The sequence below is a fragment of the Ooceraea biroi genome, chromosome 8 (assembly GCF_003672135.1).
Source record: "Ooceraea biroi isolate clonal line C1 chromosome 8, Obir_v5.4, whole genome shotgun sequence".
Lineage (NCBI taxonomy): Eukaryota > Metazoa > Arthropoda > Insecta > Hymenoptera > Formicidae > Ooceraea > Ooceraea biroi.
The window spans coordinates 14,417,029-14,438,718 of NC_039513.1; the positions used below are offsets into that span (position 1 = coordinate 14,417,029).

The following is a 21,690-nucleotide window of genomic DNA, read 5'->3' on the forward strand; positions in this document are numbered from 1 at the left end:
TCTGTTATGTGTCTAACATCATTTTAAATTTATTACTTATACATATATTATTACATATATTACAGCTCACGTATAATATTAAATAAGCAAATTAATATATTACAATCCCTTCTTTTTTAATACTCGTTTCTTTGACCGTTGACATGTTTTCGAGCTGCGTACACGCACGGAAGCCGTACACATACGCGGGCGGTCCCGCGAGCATTCGGAACCGACATATCGCAGTGGAAATATCTCGACCGTGTAATAAAGCACAGAGAAAAATGTCGAAACTCGAAACCGAGACGAAGCGCGAGGTGCATAATGTACGAGTATCATACGTCACAATCAACTGCACGCGGCGCCAAACGCTTATTTCTCCGATAGCGCTGCCACGCTATGAAATTACACCAACTTGACTTACGTTCGTGAACGACAATCTGACGTGGTCTAAACTCGGTTTCACCCGACGAAAATAATTTTCTCGTGCACCTCTCACGGTGTACCGACGTCAGTTACAGTTCAGAATTTTTGGAATTTATTGATAATGGCCAAAATCTTGAGCCGAGCTCAAGAGTAAACCGTACCAGAGGGACTTTGCTGAATTATTGGCTGTGTATTGCACGTGTCATTTATAATGTTTCACGTCACTACTGCTACAGTAAGGTATTTGTTAATATCATAATTTAATTACAAAGAATGTAATTTTGTAGAAATGTTAAAATTTTTTTAAATGACTTGAATATTGTCCTATCGATAATTTTCATAAATAATAATAATAATAATCCAATATAATCAGAAAATATATAAGTTTCTTTTATTATTTTCTTTTATTATTATGTTATTTTCTGACTTAATAATCTTTGCATAATTTTGTCGTTTTAATTAATTTTTCATCAATTCTGGGAAACATCATTACATTAGTTTGAATGTTAATTTTATTTTCTCAAAGAAATTTAATGCATACATATAAAATATACAGACACATACTTGCGCATGTGTGTACATCTATGTAATAATTGTATAAAATATATGCATATAATTAATATTGCACCTACATTTTACTTTAGAAAACATATTTATTTGTACATCAACAATGTTAAATCAGAATTTGTCAAATATTACCAAAGAATATAACTCGATGTCCCTTTTTTTTATCTTAACAAAACTCGGAATTTGCAATTTTCGATAATACGTGTACATGCGCGTGCGTTCCTTCATCACCACACGCGCAATCGGGCCCAGTAATGTCCTTTGATATTGTCCTTGAGAAATCTAGGGTTGCCAGCAGGGAAATATCGATATTCCGCCGATGTACCATACGAAATTTCAAGCATGGCCAGGCCGTTTGATGACAAGCGCACCCTCGCACGCAGGGGGAGGAAACCGAAATGCATCCACCCCGTCCATCAAAGGGGGATGAATTCGACCAATTGATGGGTTTGGAGCCAGCGTCGATCAATCGACAAACTCCGTGCTCAAAGCCAGTGGCCATTCCTACTCCACTGACCCTGTTCGTTCGCCACTCGTTTCGTCGAAAATTGGATTTTTTCCCTCTTGCATACGCCACTATGAAAACCATGAATGTGTGCCAAAATTCATATGCTTCTCATATTACGTTACAGTTTATTGTAAAGATTCTTTTCTTACATATTCGCAATCACGCATTTCAATTCGAGATAGTCTTGTAACTTTGTGAATTGTAAGCAAGTTTTGTAGATAGAAACATCTTCGGATTATCCAATAAATGAATAGAGCAATTATTATCCCAAATTATTCCAAAATTAAATCTCATTAAATTAAAACGTTTTTCCTTCAAGTTTCGATAGAGAAATTATTCCTACGATTACACAATTGCAAACGTCACGCACTTCGAGATTATACCGCGTGAGGATCGTATTAAAAATGAAGCGATGAAAGTTTGCGGAAGTAACGAAATTATTCCCACCCCAGCCAGAAACGCGCCTGATAATCAGGCAAGAGAGAGAGAGAGAGACAGAAAGACCAAGAGAAAGGGAGGAAAAGGGGGTTGAAAGGAGAGTAGGGGTAGATAACACACGCGGCTGACGAGGAGGTGCTCTCGGAGGGACTACTCGCATGCGGATAAGTTTACTTTTCCGCATCGAGGATCCGATGAAACGAGGCGTCCGCAGATCCGATCGGACAGCGGAATCGCAGGTACAGGGCTGGTTATATCCGCGCGGCCTACCAAGCGCGGCAATCCTGTCCGACCTCGGTCTCGTTCCTGCAACATTTAAAGCCTCCTACCTGACGCACCTCTTCGTCTCTTCTGCCCCCCCCCCCTTCTCTATCTCTCTTTCTGTTTTGCGTCCCTCTCGATCCTTCCTAGATATTTCGTGAACACGATCACGTCGTACCACAATGCGGAATCCCGCTTTTATTCTTCCTTTCGAGTATAATGCGGATCTCCGATGGTTAGCTTAGACGCGGGCAGCTATTTTTTATGCCGGTTGGTGCGTGAATTATTAGCATATGGCGCGGCATATATATGTACGATATAGGCTTGACAGATAAGAACGCTTCAACGATTATCGGATGCGTTAATGCTACCGGAAATCGGATCAACAAACGTGATCTTCCCCCGTTCGCATATTGATGCAGCGTCCGATCGCGTGACTTTCTTTTATATCGAAAGGCAACTTTACGTACTTTTTTAGTACTTTACTTACGTATTGAATTCATGAAATATATATATTATGTAATTTAAAACAATCGGTTTTTCTCATTTGAAATGCCTATATTTCGGTAATCAAAAAGACTGGCCATCTATCTCAGAGTTACCTATATATATATATATATATATCTTCTTGTGTTTGATCTCCATAATCTTATTACTTTTAATAGAAATAATTATTTTTAATAGAAATGATTAATTTCATTTTTGTCGAAAAAATAAGAAATACAAGTGTTACGTGGAATGAAAAAGATAACGCTGAATCACGACGAGATTTTCTGGAACTAAAGTCTTCTCCACGTCGAGAAATGTGTCTTACCGCGGCGCACCTCATTCTCGGTTCGAGAGAATCAGAGCTCGTACCCAATGTCTCACCCCCAAGGAAATAAATCTTCGGCCCCAGGCTGTGCATCACCGGGTTGGCAAGCAATTTGGGGCCCGACGATAACTCATACGAGCATCGATAGTACGCTCTTTTATCTACGTATATATATATAAGAGAGCTCTCGCGTATATCCAAGCAATATAACAAAATGTTGTTTCGTACATGTCTTTCCGCGTGCTTCGATCATGCATAAAAGCGTGTACTACGTAGATGTACATAGATGCGACGAACTGATAAAAAGGCAATCAGTTTCAAAGAAAATTCTTTGAGAAACACACTGTAATTGATAATAGTTAATGGGCGCTTCCAAATTTATTAACATAGAAATATAACTTTTATTATATAGAGCAAGATAATATCTACTATTTAATAGAATTGTGTGGATACACATATACACGCGCACAAATTGGAATAATTATATCACTTATATTTAACCATACAGCTAAAAAACTCATGATGAGAAAGTCAAGTCAGACCGTTTAACGATTTCGATTAACAAAATCAAAAAACGCTAAATTCGTCTTTTTAAGAAATCCCGACTATCCCGAGGGACCAGGTTTTCGTCGCGCGTTACATAAGCGAGTTCTTAAGCTGGCCATGTAGTGATGGTACATGGGTAGTCGTACGTCTTTGCATATAATTAGAAGAGCATTGAATCGACCCTCGTCGGACGCCTTTTCACCGTGAAAGAGCAGGATGGGACGAGAAGAGGGGGAGAGTAAGACTGCTCGCATCCGAGTCGAAGGGTTTCCTATTTTTTTTGTCCTGTCAGTACGAAAAAAGGTCTCCTCCTCTCCTTCAGGAGAAAAAGGGGTTAAAGGCTCCTTCCGCGATCGGCAGGTACATGCCGATGACGTGTTCCAAGGCATATGCATATGTGTTTTGCTGAAAAGAGGGTCGATCAAATTAAATCAGTGCCGTAAGAAATTGGTCCTTGTTAATATCTCTTTTATTTTTCTCTATTATTATTTTATTCGAATAATGTGGCGATTTTAAAAGCGAAGATGAACCGTAGAGCAAATGCATTGATTATTTTATCACAAACATTAACTCGAAATTTTTACTATGTAAAAAAGCGTTGTGTTATTAAAAACTATTCCATTCATTTTTATGAAAAAGGACTTGGATTTGAATCTGCAATTCATAGCAATTTAATAACAAAACCACATATATATTTTATCGAATTTGTTTTATACGACTTGAAAACAATTTGACTTAACCGTAATATATACATATATAAACAGAAATCAGCATGTAGTTTATTACAGAAGTAGATGGTGAGCGAAATTGGTATCACGCTCCTGCCGAAAACCTCTTCAACCCTTTTCGGCCTTGGGCCCCGCTTCCTTTCTTAAAACTCGTCCGCATAAATTATGCACGCAGGTAGTCTGCATTGTACGGTCGCTCACCTCAGCGGGGCCCGATGATAAATTATCACACATTGAAAATTTCCGAGCTAACGAGGGTTGGAAATTTGAATATCCTTCCGCGTGTCTTTCATTCTCACGGCTCTCTCACCCTCTCCGTCACTCTTCTCGCGCCTCTTTTACAAGCTTTCGGCAATCCATACCTACCTGAGGATTGCGCGCACACAATAAGTCCGTGATTTGATTTATCGAACGATCTCTCTTGCGTATGTGAGCCCGCGTATATAGGCATATTATTACTATGAATTCACTCTGAAATGATTCGCAAGACATCGTTGGAAGCTAGCGAAATGGTGATATGCACCATACCGATTGTTCGATGTTTCGAAGCATTACACGACACAATAACAATTTTTCAAAATTGGCTCGTTTAATTAATTCGTTTCTTCGTCAATCGTAACATTAGAGATGTGTTTGTCGAATTTTTTGTTAGTTTGCAAACTCTTAATCGGTGACATGATGCTCACGCCATTCCGTTTGTTAGTCCACCAACGAGTTAATCGCACGTTTGTTAAAATCGTTCGCTATTATCGGATTAGGATGCTGCGCGAGGGAGGTCGGAGAGAGGAAATCAAACCATTACATGCCGCTGATAATTGACGCGCGCCTGATCAGCGTTTCACGTCGGGAGAATTACGCATCCCGGTATCTCGCGCATACACCCTCAGTGCCGTGAGCTTCGGGGGTCACCGAACCGAACCGCCCATCGGTGAAAAGTGCACCCTTATAAACAATCGCAGGGCCGGGCAGTGCGATTCATGATGGCCGCCAACGGGAGTCCGGGAGTCCCAGTGCCCCTATCGCGGCCGAAAAAGAATATAATGAGCTTCCCCTACCAACTGGGCTTTCGTTACGGGACATTGCAGGGACGGCAAATGAAGAGTCGTAGAGAGAAAGGGAGAACACACCGGCGACGTGGCCGAGCGAGTGAGAGGGGAAAAACACCCCACGCGAGTGATTTGCATACACGGTCAACCGGCTCCACGACGTGACTCAGTTTCGTCGCCGGGGTTAGCTCGAATCGTCTCTCCGCTTTAATAAAGTACACCGCGCACGACGGCCGACATAGTTCTCCTCTTTTTTGCTTTCTGCTTTTTTTTGTGCTGGTTTTTGCTACCGCGAAGAAAGACCCCAGAATTCTTCAGAATCATTCGATGTGCCTGCCGAAATGCGCCACGCGACGGACCACGTATCGTTTCACCTTAATCGTGTCTCGGTGCGAAATCGTTGGTTCCAGAGTGTACCGAACAGTTACTAGTGATGTGATTGATCACGTTTCTCTCGTGTTGACAACGACGATCATATGGCAGTTTATAAAATCTACTTTTAATTCTGTTATAAGGCAGGTTTTCTGGATTTTTTTCGAGGATTTTTAAGCTCGATAGCTTAATAATAGACAGGCTAGAGAATTTACGTAAAGATAAATATGTTAAATAACCGTTTATGTGAAAAATATATCTACTTATGCACTCTTGCTGCGTATATTTTCATTCGTGAAAGAGATACACTGTTCACAAAATATCACAATAAAATTTGGAGTATTGCTGCAACAAACACGACAAATTGCTGCAGTTCCAATTGTTGCATTCGTATCTGTACTTTCGAATTTTTTTAGCAGATTTTCGGTTTTATCATATTTTTAATGTTTAAATCATTACTTATTCATGCATCAGTTACAGAATTATTATTAGTAACAGAATTATAATTAGTATTTATTATAATTAGTATTAGTATTATATGTTTTATTCATGCAGCATCGTAAAAAAGATATATTATTATTACATCCACTGTGTATGCATGACTGACGTGAATCTATAACATATAATTAATATTTATTATAATTATTCCATAGCTAGACATAAACGGTCCTGCTATCACGAAACTGTTCGCGCTATAACACTTTTGATCAAAATGTTGTCTGAATATCTTCGGTATCATTATCGAGCACTTCACAAGAGACGTTGAACGAGTCCTACACGCGTTAACACTTTCGGCTTTCACAGATATCGTTACTACATTCCTCTACGGGGTTTCTTGCTTTACACGGAGATAGTTAACAGCGTATATTATTAATTACTGATGCCAGTTAAACGAAGGAGAGCCAGCTCAACTGGATGGAGTCGTCGAGAAGCCATGTTGACGCCTGCGTATGGCGACGTCGCGGCGCTTGTTTAGGGGGTGTGCTCTGCGCCGAGGGGAAAAGTATTGACTGGAAAAAAGTAACGAATCGATTCGGTTTTCGGTACTATTTTAAAAGTTAATTAACGAGCATTGTTTCGTCTTTGTCGATTGTACATTTAAATAATATTTTTAATTAAAACATTTTTTATTGAAAGATATATAAATGATATTCTTTCCGTATTACAAAATTTTACAGTTGTAAACCAGCTAGACTAGTAATTTTCTCACATGTTAATATAAATAGAAAGATAGCATATTTATGACTATATATTTATCTGTATTAAATATGTAACTGTAACGAATAATTTTTTACTGTTTACAATATGACGTATATTATATAAACAATTGAATGAAACATACTGTTAAAATTTAAAAATTTCTCATCGCATAAATAATGCTCCAAACATAAATCAAATGCTTAACGCGTGAACATAATATATTTACTGTACAAAAGAATGATTTTTACAAGACTTCATGACAGAATTATTATTTCTCTCTTGAATTTTCACTAAAACGAGATGAGATAAATGTAGTTGATTTAACGCGAAGAATCAATCACAGATAATGTAAATGAAGAAACTAACAATTGTTTTCGGAAAATCGCTTATACACTGAGTTACGCGACGTAATTGTGCGAATGTATTCGCATGCGTGAGGTCGCATTGTATTATACAAGTTGTATATATCTAGCTGCGCGAATATGTATATATAGGCAGAGTTGGGACGCAGACGCCGGCGTCGCGACGTTCGACGGTACAGTTCCCGTCGGACGGTCCTTGGAGATGGCAGGATTCGGTCCTGATTCCCAGTCCTTCCTGCGCACTCATCTTCGCACGTAGTCCTTCCTTCCTCTTCGTCTTAAGATCAAAGGCAACAAACGAGATCGGCGAGATCGAGTGAACGCGCGAAACACCACACGTCCTTCAAATGTTCTCGTCCAAAACGCAATAAAAATTCTATCGCGCATATTATTGATATCAAAACGAAGCTCTGATCAGCACAGACTCGCAGTGAAGTGTCTCTTTCACGAGTGAATTATTTCATTAACGTTAAACACGTGGCTGCTTTCAAAACGATAAAAAAGGATGTTTTTATAAGACGCGCACAAAATTCTGTTGGATATTTTGTTTGATCAATTGGACTTTATGGCTTGTATTATGTACTCTTTGTAAAAATAATTTTCTAGTTTTCAAAGTTGCCAACTAAATTTGCATCTGCGATTTCATTCAAGACAAAAATCAAATATTGTATAATATATTAAATATTATATTTAAATGCCTCGAACTGTGTGGATTTATATGAAATATTTGCAGATACGCTCCATCTAGAAGTGACAGATCATTAGAATAGAAAAAAGCTACAGTTATATCATGAAAGTCTTGTGTCTCGCGTAACAATAATTTCACAGGAAATTGCGTAGATCTAACCGACACAATCGTAATACGTAAACGTAACAACGTCTTTTCGCAGATGAAAGAATTAGCGACAAAATAACGCGATGTCAAATGAACAAACTTTTAACATTTTTGACACTTTTGCACTTAAGGTTCGTTGTCACGACATAATATTCATGAAAAAAGTAAAAACTCATATTTATTACGACGCAAAAACTATTTTTCTCTCCATCGCGGTAGATCACGAAGCGTCTCCGTAGACAGCTAACAGCTGATTGTTTCCTCTCGCGGTGGCGAGCCTCCGTTTCAACTTAATTACGTCACCGCCATCCCCTCTCGTGCGCGCAACCCTCACCACCGTTCTTAATCACCATCCTACTCGTCTCTCCTCTTCTCTCACCCTGCTTTCATTCATTTTCACTTTCGCTTTCCGTCTTTCTGCCGCATACACACGTTCATGGAGCGATTTCCCTTTCTCTCCTCGTCCTGACGGGCTGAGTGCGCGCGTGTAATTAATTTATATCCGTTTGGAAGTGAGAAATCGATTCGCGAAAAACGATTATTACGTTTTTCTTCACTCGCTGCTTCTCGTCACGTGAGAAGTTCGACATTCTCTGCTGCAGAAGAAGAAGCAACGTGCGATGACAATAATATATGTAAGTTTACATGTATTATATATAATTTGTATAAATGTTTAGACTCTTAATTGACTTTTTAATTCTTAAACATTTTTTCGATTGATGTACAAGTTTCTGATGTAATATTTTTCGCGAATTCTCAAATATGTGTTGCAACTTCTTGCGTATGGGCTCTTCTTTTCTTTTTCTACATGTTAAAAACATAAAAAATCGAAATATGATGATTGCTAGTTTTGCTGTATTCGAGTTTAATATGTATTAATACTGGTAACATCTAGAAAAACAAATAGGAAGAAGTTAAATTTTTACGCTACTAATGAATACGATTTTCTGTGGGCGGAGCGAAAGATAAGATCAAGAGATTGGTAAACGCATTATGGCCCAACTCTAGGCGGGAACGGAACATCTTATTTGGAACTTGAAGGTTTTAGCGAGAATGTCGTAAAGAAATTAGATCGGCGGGACCTGTTTGATAAACTTACACATTTTAGTTAAATGGTGCCTCAAAAAGTATTATTTTAAAAAGTTTTAATGCACGAAGTTTTCATAAAAAATATGTGCAGAGAAAATTAATTTGTTATAAAACTAATTACTGTTATGTATTTGATTAAATTTTAATGTATAAATAATTTTACTGATTTACTGAACACATACAAAAATAATTAACCAACATTTTGTAATTTTTCTAATTTTTGTTTCTTATCTGTCACAAAAAATCACCTTCACTTTACTTTTGATCTCAATTTTCTCTCGGCATTGCTTTCCAATTGATTAATTCAGCATCAATGTAACACATTCGATCACCAAGAGTCCTTTTGCACCAATAAAACACCAATCGAGTCGCGTTTTCTCCGATTGCTTTGATTAGGCGGATTTCTGCTTTCCGCTCGTAGGAAAGCGCGATTTTATTATTATTAATACTTCGAACTTTCTTCATCGAGATTTCGTGTTAAACTGACACGTTTCCGATGACAGGAATCCGCGAGGCCGTTTTGCCGTCTGGCGAGACCAGAGGGTGGGGAGACAGACACCGGTTGCACTCATCAACCCCTCTCTATCGCTCTACCTTTAACCCTTTCTGTCCCACCAGTCATTTCCTTTGTATATTCTGCATATGTAATTGCGATCCCGTGTCAGACAACGAGCGAAACTGTGCCTAACAGCATAGAGAATTAAACAAATGTGTATTGAGTACACTGCCATAAAGCTTATCTAACTTTTTTCACATTAAGTGAATTTTTCTGAAGGAAAAGTATTCGTTCATGATTAAAGCATATGATTAATGCATTAATCATTTAAATCATGTGTAATAGGTATTTTAGACACAATATAAGACATCTAACTTGTAATTTAGAATCCAGAATTGAATCAGGAAAATAATCATTGTTTTACTATTAAAATGTATGTAAAAGATCTCAAAGTACTTATACATGTCACATACTATTCTGTAAATCTAATTCTTCAATACTTTAAATGCTAGAATCTTTTATCTTGCACAGTATATTAACTAAAAAGGAAATTTATATGTATTTATAAATATCTCTTTTGCAAACATTAAATTATCGCGAATATTATCGCGATTACGCGCAGAAACGTCTGTCTGACAACTCACACTCGTGAGAAAAAAAGGCAGGACATGGTAAAATATAGTTTCTTTCGTCCCAAGTTTGCTGGCAATCCTTGTCTGGCCGGGATGCGACCCCCTCCCCCTCTCCCCCTCAGCATTTTCAACCCTTTTCCTCCCGGGGAGGCGGGCGGGATTCACCCATGCGGGGCACCCCGTTGTTGTCCTCTTTGTATACCCGCCGGAATAATGAATTATATTTTTCTCTTCCAGCCAAGCATAGATTATAATATTTTTTACTATCTATAGAAAAAGCGAGAGAGAGAGAGAGGGAAAAAGAGAGAGTGTCGGATCCGTTGGTACAATCTATAAACCACCATCCCTCTCTCTTCCGTTCGCGTGCTCTCCGTCTATCCTCTCATGTCTGAAAAGGGGAACGATGAAAAAAGGGGTAAAAAAAGGGTTCTAGTGCGATCTTCACATAAATAATCAGGGCAGCTCTTCTTCTTTTTTCTCTCTTACTCTCGCTCTTCCTTTACCTGGGTTGAGCTTTGCATACGCACCAACTTCAGCCTGCCAACCGTCACAGAGGCAGAGGAGAAGTACAGACCGCGACATATGCAATGGGCTGAACCTATCTGTGTTTAATGACCCGCTGATATGCGCCGCTCTTTCCCTGTTGTTCGTTTTTTTTAGCCTCCACACAGCTTTGTTTGTTCAATACATCGTATATCGCGTTACATTTTTGATATTTTCTATGACGCCATCATGACAATTATTAATAAGATACACATTTGATGTTTTATAAAATATACTACTTTTCTTATCTGAGATAAAGAATACAGATAAAGAACCAGCCAGATACTTTAATTATATAAATAAAAGATAAAATAAACAATGATCTAGATGCAAATCTGAATAATTTTATCTAGATAACGAAAAACACTGCGTATAGATAGAGTAAACGGATAACCGTGCGTGATACATGTGATATTCAAAAGAGTCTACAATATTTAACGGCAGAATTTAACGACTTTCAGCAGCCGCGTACCAAGTTTGGTGGTAGGACTAGATAAATGTACGAGGCTGCAAACTCTTTTTTCAAAAGAGGCTTGTATCCCGTTTCACACATGGCGCCGCCAACCCCTTCCGTCGGTATTTCGGTCTCCGTCTGTGGCAGGCCGGGGCAATGTTTTAGATCTTATCCCCGAAATTATACGTCTGTCTGGCTGTCTGCTCCCTGCCCCTCAGGACGTTGGCACGCGGTATCAAACGCTAATCGCATGCCGCGCTCACCCCCTTCCTCCATTAGGTACTCTCTCCCACCTCTTCCTGTCTGGCCCGCTTTATATTCTCTCTGTCCTTCCGTCTTGTATCCTGCATGACGACGTTCACGCGTTCCTTAATCGGGAGGAAGAGCAAGTGGCTGAATCTTCTTCTCACTGCGCGCCACCAAGAAAAATCGCGACGAAAGTTTTAGTTGCATCATTTGCAATTTGCTTTCCATAAGCTATGCTAACGAGATTGGAAAATATTGATACATCGAAAAATTACTTCCTAATTCGAAAGCAATTTTCAGTCCGGTCTTATATCTTCTCATTATGCCTTCCACAAACGGCCTAAGCCACTTTTGGAAATTATAAATTTCGTTCAAATAAGAAAAATTAAGTAATGTGACATAGATTATATATTTATCAAAAATAGTTGATTCACGCCACGGATTAGACGGTCCATTTGAGAAACAACAAGTCAAGATAACAGATTTAACAAAGTCCTTCAGGCGCAAGCGCGTCCATCGCGCAGGGCTAAGTTCAATCCTATCTTCTAGCTCAGCGTTAATATGCAACAAGTTGTTTCGTTCATCCTCTCCGTTCTCTCTTCCTTAGTATAGTTGCTAATTATTAAAAATATTACTAATCGCTTTTATGAAGCAAGCAAGCTTTCTTTCAAATATCAAGAATGGCCGCTCCATTTCTCTCGTCGCGACTGTTCGTAAACGCCATGGCATTTTTATCCCGAATGAGTGCATACGTTTCTTTCCTCTTTCACGAATCATATAACGCTTTTATGATGCATATAACGCGTGTATCTGCGTGCCGTCATTGTACGACGCGGAAAAGGCATTGTGAAGAGGAGAGGAGATCGATAATCGAAATTTATTGCGCCGTTATGCGCGCGTCACGGTGCTTAGTTTTGGCAAAATAACGCGGCATCGTTCTCACTTGAAAGAGAAGTCGACGGCTGAAACCCCGTAAAATGCATACGATTACCCTCGAGTTGTCGAGGATGCACACCCTGCTCCTTGTCGAAAGGGTTAGGCGCGATGCTACGGTCACTCATAAATCAAGATTCACCCTTGTCGCGAACTCTTAATCGGGTGTACAATTCGAGTTCGAATCGAACAGGGAATCTAACTGGATCCGACTGGAAATTATTATTATTTGCATTTACGTTATAAAAGTAAAATTGAAATGCAAAAAAAGATACTTAACGAAATTTCGCGAAATTGAATAGAATTAAGTAAAACTGTATAGACGTCTAGATGCGCTATCAAACGCTTTTCCTATACGTAAAACGATAAAAAAATATTATTTGCAGAATACGTTACACAATTATGATTAATCGAGCGCGAGTGCAAATTTACGATAAGCCGACAAAGCTAACAAACCAAAGCAATCAACCAATAACCAAAAATTTACAAAAATACACCCCTCTCGATTATCAGAGCTACCTAGCCCGCGGCAACTACCTGGCAGTTGAAGTGGTGCAAATATTTAATGCGGAAAGGGAGAACAACCCTTCTCGTTCATAATGCGTGTGGAAAGCGAATGTTTGACTAGTTACGATGACTCGATCGATGTTACACCGTCCTCTTGTACAGTTTACTTTAAGCTATAAACGAGACTTTGCGATAGTCGTAATAATGTTTTTATGTAAATAACAGCTAATATTATATAACGTACAGAAAAAAAGAACTGTAACACATGCAACTGTGGAATATTCATCCTCTCATCTGCCAATCATCATATTGATATTGATCTGTTTCTGGTTTATTGCGCTAATATGAAGAAAATAAGGACTATCTCAATTCGAGTTTTTTTTTCTTTTATTTCAAGATCAGCGCAAAACACTTTAGAGGAACTGAGAATATACAGTGGCAGAATAAGAATTGAATATAAAAGGTTTAGAAGATATAATATGAAACATATATTATTTTTATTTTTATTTCGCGAGACGTCTCTCAACTCGAGTGTCGATTAATCGATCTTTCGTCATGTTTTGGTTTCTCATGTCGAATTGGGAAATTGATTTCATTGCGACATTGAATCAACCATTGCGACGTCGCGCCGAGGCTAATGCCGGTTAATGACGGTCTCATCCGATCGCGCGCCCGTATCCCATGGCTGGGTGTACGCGTAACGTACGGGGTTATTACACGGACACACCAGCACGGCAGCCGCTGCTGCACTGATGTAACCGAGAGTCACACCAGTGCGTCCCAGGATGAGGGAAGGTGTACACGTATAAAGCTCTCGCGAGTGTATATATTACATACGTTGTTCAATTTCACGACGTCTCGCTTCAATTCAGACGACGGATTTTCCACCATTACCCGACCGTATTTCTCTCCCCGCGTCTCTACCATCGCACGTTTTCGTCTTACTCTCTTCCTTCTTCTCTTTCTTCCGTTTTCCCAATCTTTCTCCCTCTCGTGTTCTGTCTCTCTTTCTTTCGTGAACTTTCACTTTCTTTTCTTTCTTTCATTCTCTCTCCTTCTTTCTCTTTTGGTCTCTCTTTCTCTTCCCCTTTAGAGACGGAGCACCACTTTGTGAACCAAGACAAATTGGAAATATCTTCTCGCGAAATACAGCCGCGGTACCGCCGACTTCGACTCGGCGGGATATATATTGGGGCGACAACGGTATTCCGGTCGTACCGACTCGTTATTAAATATCTGCTTCTCCATACACACGTGCATCATGCTGACTACGGTATCCATTCTTCCTCGTGCCGGTTATCAAATATTTCGCGGTAATACGTACCGGAAGATCGTGACCAAGTCATCATGTACTCGCAATTTTCAGGGTAATTTAAGTTTATCGCAATAACAGAGTTATTTCGGTCTCCTGCATTATTAGAAAGCATCGATTAGGAAGCATCGAGTAATCGAATAATTCCAGCTTGGGTCAAGATCGACTGGTAAAAATATAATTAGCTTCAATTCACAAAGTTTTCGTAAAGTTTGCACGATATCTGTAACGTATCGTCATTGTGAAATGTTCCTGATAAGGGTCTCGCAGTTACTGATCATTAGATAATCGCGTATCACTCTTTCTGACACGTACACAGAGCAAACAATAAGAAAAGTATCATTACAGGATATAACGCATTGGGGGCTAGAGACCGTTTAGGCGCATATTGGCCGGATTAAAAAGAAGCGAGAGATCACGGCGCGGTTCGCATTAACCGGGAGGGTTTCGTTGAGGCTCCCAGAAAGACAGCAGCCATTAATAACCCGTGTCCGCAATATAATGCCGTATTAAAGAATAGTACCGCGCGGAATACGGCACGTGAAACGATCCCAAGGGTAGCTGCAGGAATCACCGTAAAAATTTTGGTACCCTGTTGTGGCGGCAGGTAGACACAGGATCGTGGGTCAACGTGTATTCACACAAAAAGGATCCGTGTGCTTTCTTCTCGTAGATCCGCACGCAAACTTTTGGGGAAAAGTGTCTTTCGGCGGAGTTACTCTGAAAAGCAAGCCCATGATATGTCAGGTGCCACTGTACGAGGCTCCAAGTCGCTACTGTTGGAAAAATTTTATTGCCGTTCTGGATGACTTATCTTTGGCTTATATTAGTTTGAATAGACAGTTTATAAAGTTTTTATAAAGTCTGTAATAATCTATAAAGATAATTTTATGTCTATGTAGCATTATATTGAATGAATGATTTAATATGCATTATATCTACTTATTATATTAAGACTGTTTTCAAATATATTTTTTAAATATTTATTTTGCATAGATTATTTAATTTTGAATACAAGTAGTCCAGATGAATCACGATTGCGGATGAGGAAAGTCTGCTCTCTTTCTCTCCGCAGTTCGTTCCCAGTCGATTTTACATATCGGCCCTCGTAGGTAGCTCGTACAGAGAAGACCCAGGTAGACGGACCATCTCGTGGAAAGGGTTGCGTAACCCCTGGTACCAGAGCGAGCACAATGCATGAGAAATAAGAGAGACTGCCGTGCGGGTCAAGAGAAGAGGATGAGAAAGCTACCTACCGAACTGTCGGCACAATGACACCAAATAGGCGGTTGATTGCACAATACTCCGATGTTTATCGACCCATCATCGATACGTGTCTTTTCCGTACGCACGTATGCCCGGGGTATGCGTGTGCACGCGCATAAGTGTGTGTACACACGGAGTCAACGAGCAAACGTTACGCCCAATTTAAGACAGCGAATACAGCACCGCTCGATGCGCTTTAGAAGGCGAAAGAGAATACGATCGAGCTATCGAGGATTTTATTCGATCGTCTTGCAACGGCTAGTCATACCGATGATCATCCACAGGGTCGACAATCTCATTGATCGAATCGATGAGGCAGAAGCAAGAGTGGTGAAAGAATATTTCGGATATTCCAGCAAATGGAAATTGTTTTCTACATTTTTATCATCGAATCGTATCGCTGATGTTTGTATAAAAATTAGAAGAGTATTGATTTAAAAGTGAATAAAAATAATTTGACATGTAACTTGTTAAACATTTCCACATTAAGCAGATTGTATTATAATTAAATGCATTGCAATTAGTAAATTATTTTATATACATACATTACATATATGTATATATATTTGCAATACTGTAATTGCGAATTGGGAGGAATGTAGAATAAAATTTAATTTATGCCGCAGACATTGTATGAATCTTAAGACATCAAAGAAATGATAGATTAAGTTTTAAAGCTGTTGAAATTTGGAATCAACGACTTAAGCTCCTGTTCAAAGGCTGTGCTGTTAAGTTCATTACTCACAATATAGAATACATAATATGAAAGGATATTTAAAGATGCCTTTTCTCGTTTCACGTAATTGCGGCAGCAATATGATCAATGTAAAATAAAAATTTTTGCATAAGAATACTTCTCTCAGAGAAAGAGGCAATAGAACTGTAAGATAAAAGAAAAATTATGTCGTGTGTTCCAACTTGCATTAAAGCTCGAATCCAAATGTCGCAGACTATCATCAGGAAATGACCTGAAAACGATAACACCAATTCAATCGTTCTCATCGAATTAAAATCAGTGTAGAAATCGATGAGCAATAGGCCGTGCCTGCTAAACGTCGGATAAAGGCGCGAGAGAGGAAACGAGAGAACGAGGAATGAGTGAGAGAGCGACATAGAACGGAAGAAAGTACGCCATGAGGCGAAGGGGGATCTCACAAGGGGGTTTTGGGGATTGGTTGAGGGTGGTGTGAGTATGTGGGAGCTGAAAGGCGTTGCCTGGCAACCACCCCCGGCTCTTCGTAATGGCCGCCACACACGTCACACACATACTCCCCCTTCGTCCTTCGCATCCTTCTCTTTTGCCCTACCTCCACCTTTTCCCTCCTTCTTCTTCTTGTTCTTTTCACCGCGCCGGGGGTATGTGCCCCCTACCCCGCGCATAATACATATCCTGCACCCTATACCAGCCGCGTGTGGGGTAAATTCTTAAATTTTGCCCGAATTGAAAATTTCCATATCTTATTCCCGCGGCGGCGCGGTGCTGCTCACTGCTGCAGCCCAGTCGCTCTCGTCCTGGTCGTTCTCCTCATGTGACAGCTGCAATCGACGCGAAAAATTTCCCAAAGCGATGCCTCTCTATCCCGCATCTTCCGACATTGTTAGTAGACTAGCAAACAACAAGCGCAGCAAGCAATTTGAGTTTTCGCCGGATTAGGCGACGCGTAACGAAACATCAATCCAGGCTTCAACCACTAAGAGAAAGATTCAAATTCCTGCAACGGATAATACAAAAGATTTTTTATCAATCTTTTTTATGGAGAGAATTAATAGAAATTACATTCTAAATTTGGTTAGAATTATTATTAATTACAAGCAATTTTTGATACGGTATTATAATATTTATTAAGAATAAATAACAGGAGGAAAGAGAAAACGTAAATTTTCCGTGATAAAGTTACGCGCCACAAAACAGACAGCTTCCTACGAGGGATTCTTGCCGATATCACGCGTAGCCGGTAGCGTAACACCCGGAAGCAGGAAGCAGAAGGTCGCAAGTCCTTTAATCGGATGTCGGGGCACGTGTTTCGCGGTGGCAATGCTCGCAGCTGCCAGGACACTTATGCAAATCGTGCCTCGAGCCGGCTGAGCTTTCGGCTTTATGCACTCCGTTTTAGTTGGCGAATTTGCATCGGTTGAATCGACTTCCTCTCTCCTTTCCTCTAGCCGATCTTCCCTCTCCCCTTTTTATCTTTTAGTCGCGGATATATACCTGGTGAGTACGCGGGCGCGACTGCACGTACGTATGTATACCGGGCTGCCACGTAACGCACGACAATATCGGCCAATTTGCATATGAGAGGCACCCCTATAGGCCGTTTCAAAGTTTCGCATTGAGCATTAGCGTTGCGATGTCAAGCTCTCCTTTGAGTCGCGTTTTGTCCCGTGCGCCGTATGCATTTTAGAACACACCAAACGTACATTATTTTTTGAAACAGCCACGTTTTTTTTTCAAAATGGTCCAAAATTTTGGAGTTGTCGCTCATTCCAATTTATTATTATTATTATTATTCCTGCTTTTTACGTGTTTTATAATAATTATTATTCTTAATTTCGGATACGGATCGATAGATCGCAGTAGCCAAGTAGTTGCAGCGGCAGTTGCGCGAAAGACTTATGAAACATCCTATAGGACAGTCAATGACAAAAAAGAATAACCAATTCACGTATGCCAGGAATGGAATAATATTGTCATGCAAATACATCCGATGGCGTATATATAGTACACACAGCCGCTGCAGTGATTTACATACACGCGTGGACAGAAACGGAGATATACGAGAGCCGAGAGGGAGGCACGGAGGCAGAGAAGGAGAGCAAGATGCGCGCTGCTCCACATCTACCTGATTATTCGTTCGAGGTTTGGGTGAGGGGTGGAGCAGGAATAGAGGGGCAGGGGGAGGAAAGGAGGGTGCCCGGTAGTAAGAGGGTGCGAGCGCGAGGAGGACACGAAGAAGGGAGGGAGAGGGAGAGAGAGAGAGAGAAATATGTACGGACGACACACGCAGAGGAGCACGCATAGATCGCGTCGGGGATACGTACATATTTGCAAATACATTTAGCCCGGTTCTACAGGGCTGGAAAGTTAAAAGGGCAAACGACGTGCGCTCGCGATATCCCGTCCGAATTCGCTGAGCCGCAGTCAATTTAATGATTTCGTCCCACTCTTGCCGCGCTCCTCCCTTTTCCTGTGCTCGTTCAACGGATCCCCCGAAGAAGATACGATGCGTGTAAGGTGAACCCGGAAGCAAGGGTAAAGGGCACGTTACCCCCGTTATTATCCCGTGATCGCGTCGTGTACTTCGAGAACGACCGGTCAGGTATGGCGCGTGACGCGTTCGCGAAGTTGCGTGGAATATTTCATGACGACGTGACGTTGACGCGACGTTTTTTGGAGTACGTCAAGCATTCCGAAGAAGTGCCTGTAGGATTTTACAGGCTTGCAGGGACAACAGAGTCACGAACGTTTAAAAATTTCACGTAACGCGGATTGATGCGATATACTATGGCTTCGTGTAAAGTTTTAAAATTGAAATTAGGAATTTTTATACACATACCAACTTTGAGTACGTCATTGCAAACATACATTGGCAGGAATACATTCGCAAAGAACACGATAAATATTTACTGTGATATTAAGGATGCTAGTATGGAAAATACATGTAAATTGAATTACGAAAGTAAAAATTTTGATTAAATGAAAAGTTAAAAATATATATTTTGGGATACTTTATATAAAACTATTATTGCTAATTCTAAATAAGAAAGTATTTATCTTTACATTTACATATTTAGAGAATAATTATAAAAATAAAAAATAGAATAAGTAAACACATATCTTCTGTTTTGCGTAAAAAAGATCTCGTTCTAAAAAATTGTAAGAATAATTTTTCTACAAGAAAAATGTCAATCTTCTTGAGGAATGTTTATATTTTTTGAAATTCTTTGTTTTTAAATGGGGATACAGCCAATGAGAGGCGATGCAGGTATGTGATTGTCAGATAGAAGGGGTTGTGCGATCCCATGCTGGATTTAGAACGCTATGGTAAAACGCAGAGGGTTAGTTTCTTATAGGATATGGTAGAGAACACATGGGACGTGTCTTTAACAGTGCAGCATATCGTAGTGATTGTCGGAAGCATCTTGTATTCTGTACATACACGGGATATATATTACATAATCAGTAGAGAAGATAAATAAGTGTACACAAGTGGTATTGTAGTGGTCTTGTAGCAATATGCAAACTTCTTTTTGTGTATTCTAAGTAGTGTAAATGTCATATTCAACAAATTCCATCTAAAATGATTTCGAATTGATATTAACTAACTTCCAAATGTCAGAACCATCCTCCTATCTTGACATAATCAAAATTTTATTTTCATAAATTTATATATATATATATATAATTTTTATTTCTTAGTTGCTTTTTAAATATTATAATAAACAGTGAAATACTTCATAATAAATAATGAAAAATCTTAATATTTCCTTCTTCTTGGAGTGCTTAGAATAATTCAACAATGATATTAAAAACGAGATATTTATTAAGATAGAACAAGCTACCTCACATATATTTTTTTTCTTCCACTAGCAATTCTTAATTAGAATACTTTAGTTACGGACAACAATGGCATTAGAAGAAGGGAACATCTGTATACTATTACCTCAGGATACTGTAACAATGTGTGACGATATTTGTACATCATCATAACTGTCCGCATAATAAATTTGCTGCACGCTCGTTCGAGCATTTAAAATATTCTCAGCGTAAGCCGCTCCTTTGCCCAACTATTAGGCGATGATCCATTATTACAATACTTACGGACCTAAGACAGCTCATCCGCGTTTAACCGCAAGCGGAGCCTGAAATCTGTCGGCGCGCGGGTAAGTGACATGTTCCGTTCGCAATCGAAACCCGGCATCAGAATCCGCGGAATTCGCGCTCCTGGCGCGTCGCGATTCTCGAAGCGGAGCTTGGCAGCTCGGGCACATACCCGAACACCTCCGCAACTTCTGACAGATACAAATCCTCCCGACGTTATTTGCAGTGCCACGCCGCGCCGCGACGTTAACCCCGGCCGTGTACGCTCGACAAATCTCGATATGGAAAATCCGCGAAACGTATAAATGTAGCTGTCAGTCGCAGCCTGCACCCCTAACACCTTTATCCACCCGGTAGACGGAGGAAGGGGCAAGGGGGCGGCAAGCAAGGGATGGAGATGGCGGCGTTCCTGACGATAGCGTCGGTTTTCCTGTCTACCTTCTTGCGCGCACACGCGTACCGAGAAAGACGTCTCCCTTTACGTTGAATACGCGCCTAGGTTTATCTTACTTTGTTCTAATGTATTGTTGAGTACGCGCAAGGAAAGCAAAGTACGCACCAGCTGTTCTCACGACTAACCGTTTGTGCCGTACTTTGTCACTTGGTGTACGTTTTAACTGAACTTAAGGGGTGGCTGCACTTCAATGTCAAAAGGAGTAAATGTTAAATTATAATAGGCCTTGTAACAATCGCAGGATGACATTAAAGAGGAAATCATATGTGCGTGTGTGTAGATATTTCCTTGATAAAATGTAAATTAATACCTCGTTGAAAATATTCACTCATCAACTCGTGAAATCGTTTCTCTTTTCTGAGAGAACTCTTGTTACTTGTTACAGATTGGATAATTCGTACAATATATCCCGCCTTTATGACTGTGATAATTATATATAGAGCTAATATATATCCGTACAAAGCCTGGAGAGGTATGGAGCCTAACGATCGCGATTTCTCGCTACATTTGCCAGTGAACGAATATTTCTTCACCGCCTAATTCCAGACTTTCTTCCTCGATGGTTCAAACGCAAATTACCGCTCTTTCTACCGTCTCCTCTACCACATTTACGCCTCGTTATCCATAAACCATAACGCCTTTGAGTTTTACAGGAAAATATGCTATCTTTCTACCAATACTTTTGTCCCCTTATACCATTATACGTTAAGGCGTGTACATAACGTTCAATTTAGATTTGCAAGACAATGACTGTTTAATATTAATAGAAAAGCGTATTTTGACAAAGTGTATTTATAAACAATTTAATATTTTTATTTATTAGAATTATGGAAATGATTGCATAGACATATTTTGTT

At 39.8% G+C, this 21,690-nt stretch overlaps 1 protein-coding gene and 1 long non-coding RNA gene across 3 annotated transcripts in view; one reads left to right on the forward strand and one right to left on the reverse strand.

Annotated features, from left to right (window-relative positions):
• The window catches only part of LOC105284864 (UPF0489 protein C5orf22 homolog), a 513,796-nt gene that overhangs the window by 31,788 nt on the left and 460,318 nt on the right, over positions 1–21,690 (reverse strand). The window lies entirely within an intron of this gene.
• LOC105284861 overlaps positions 757–21,690 on the forward strand; it is a 92,103-nt gene continuing 71,169 nt past the window's right edge. The window contains exon 1 of the long non-coding RNA XR_894940.3: positions 757–8,717. This is a non-coding gene — a long non-coding RNA (uncharacterized LOC105284861). The remainder of the gene's footprint in view (positions 8,718–21,690) is intronic.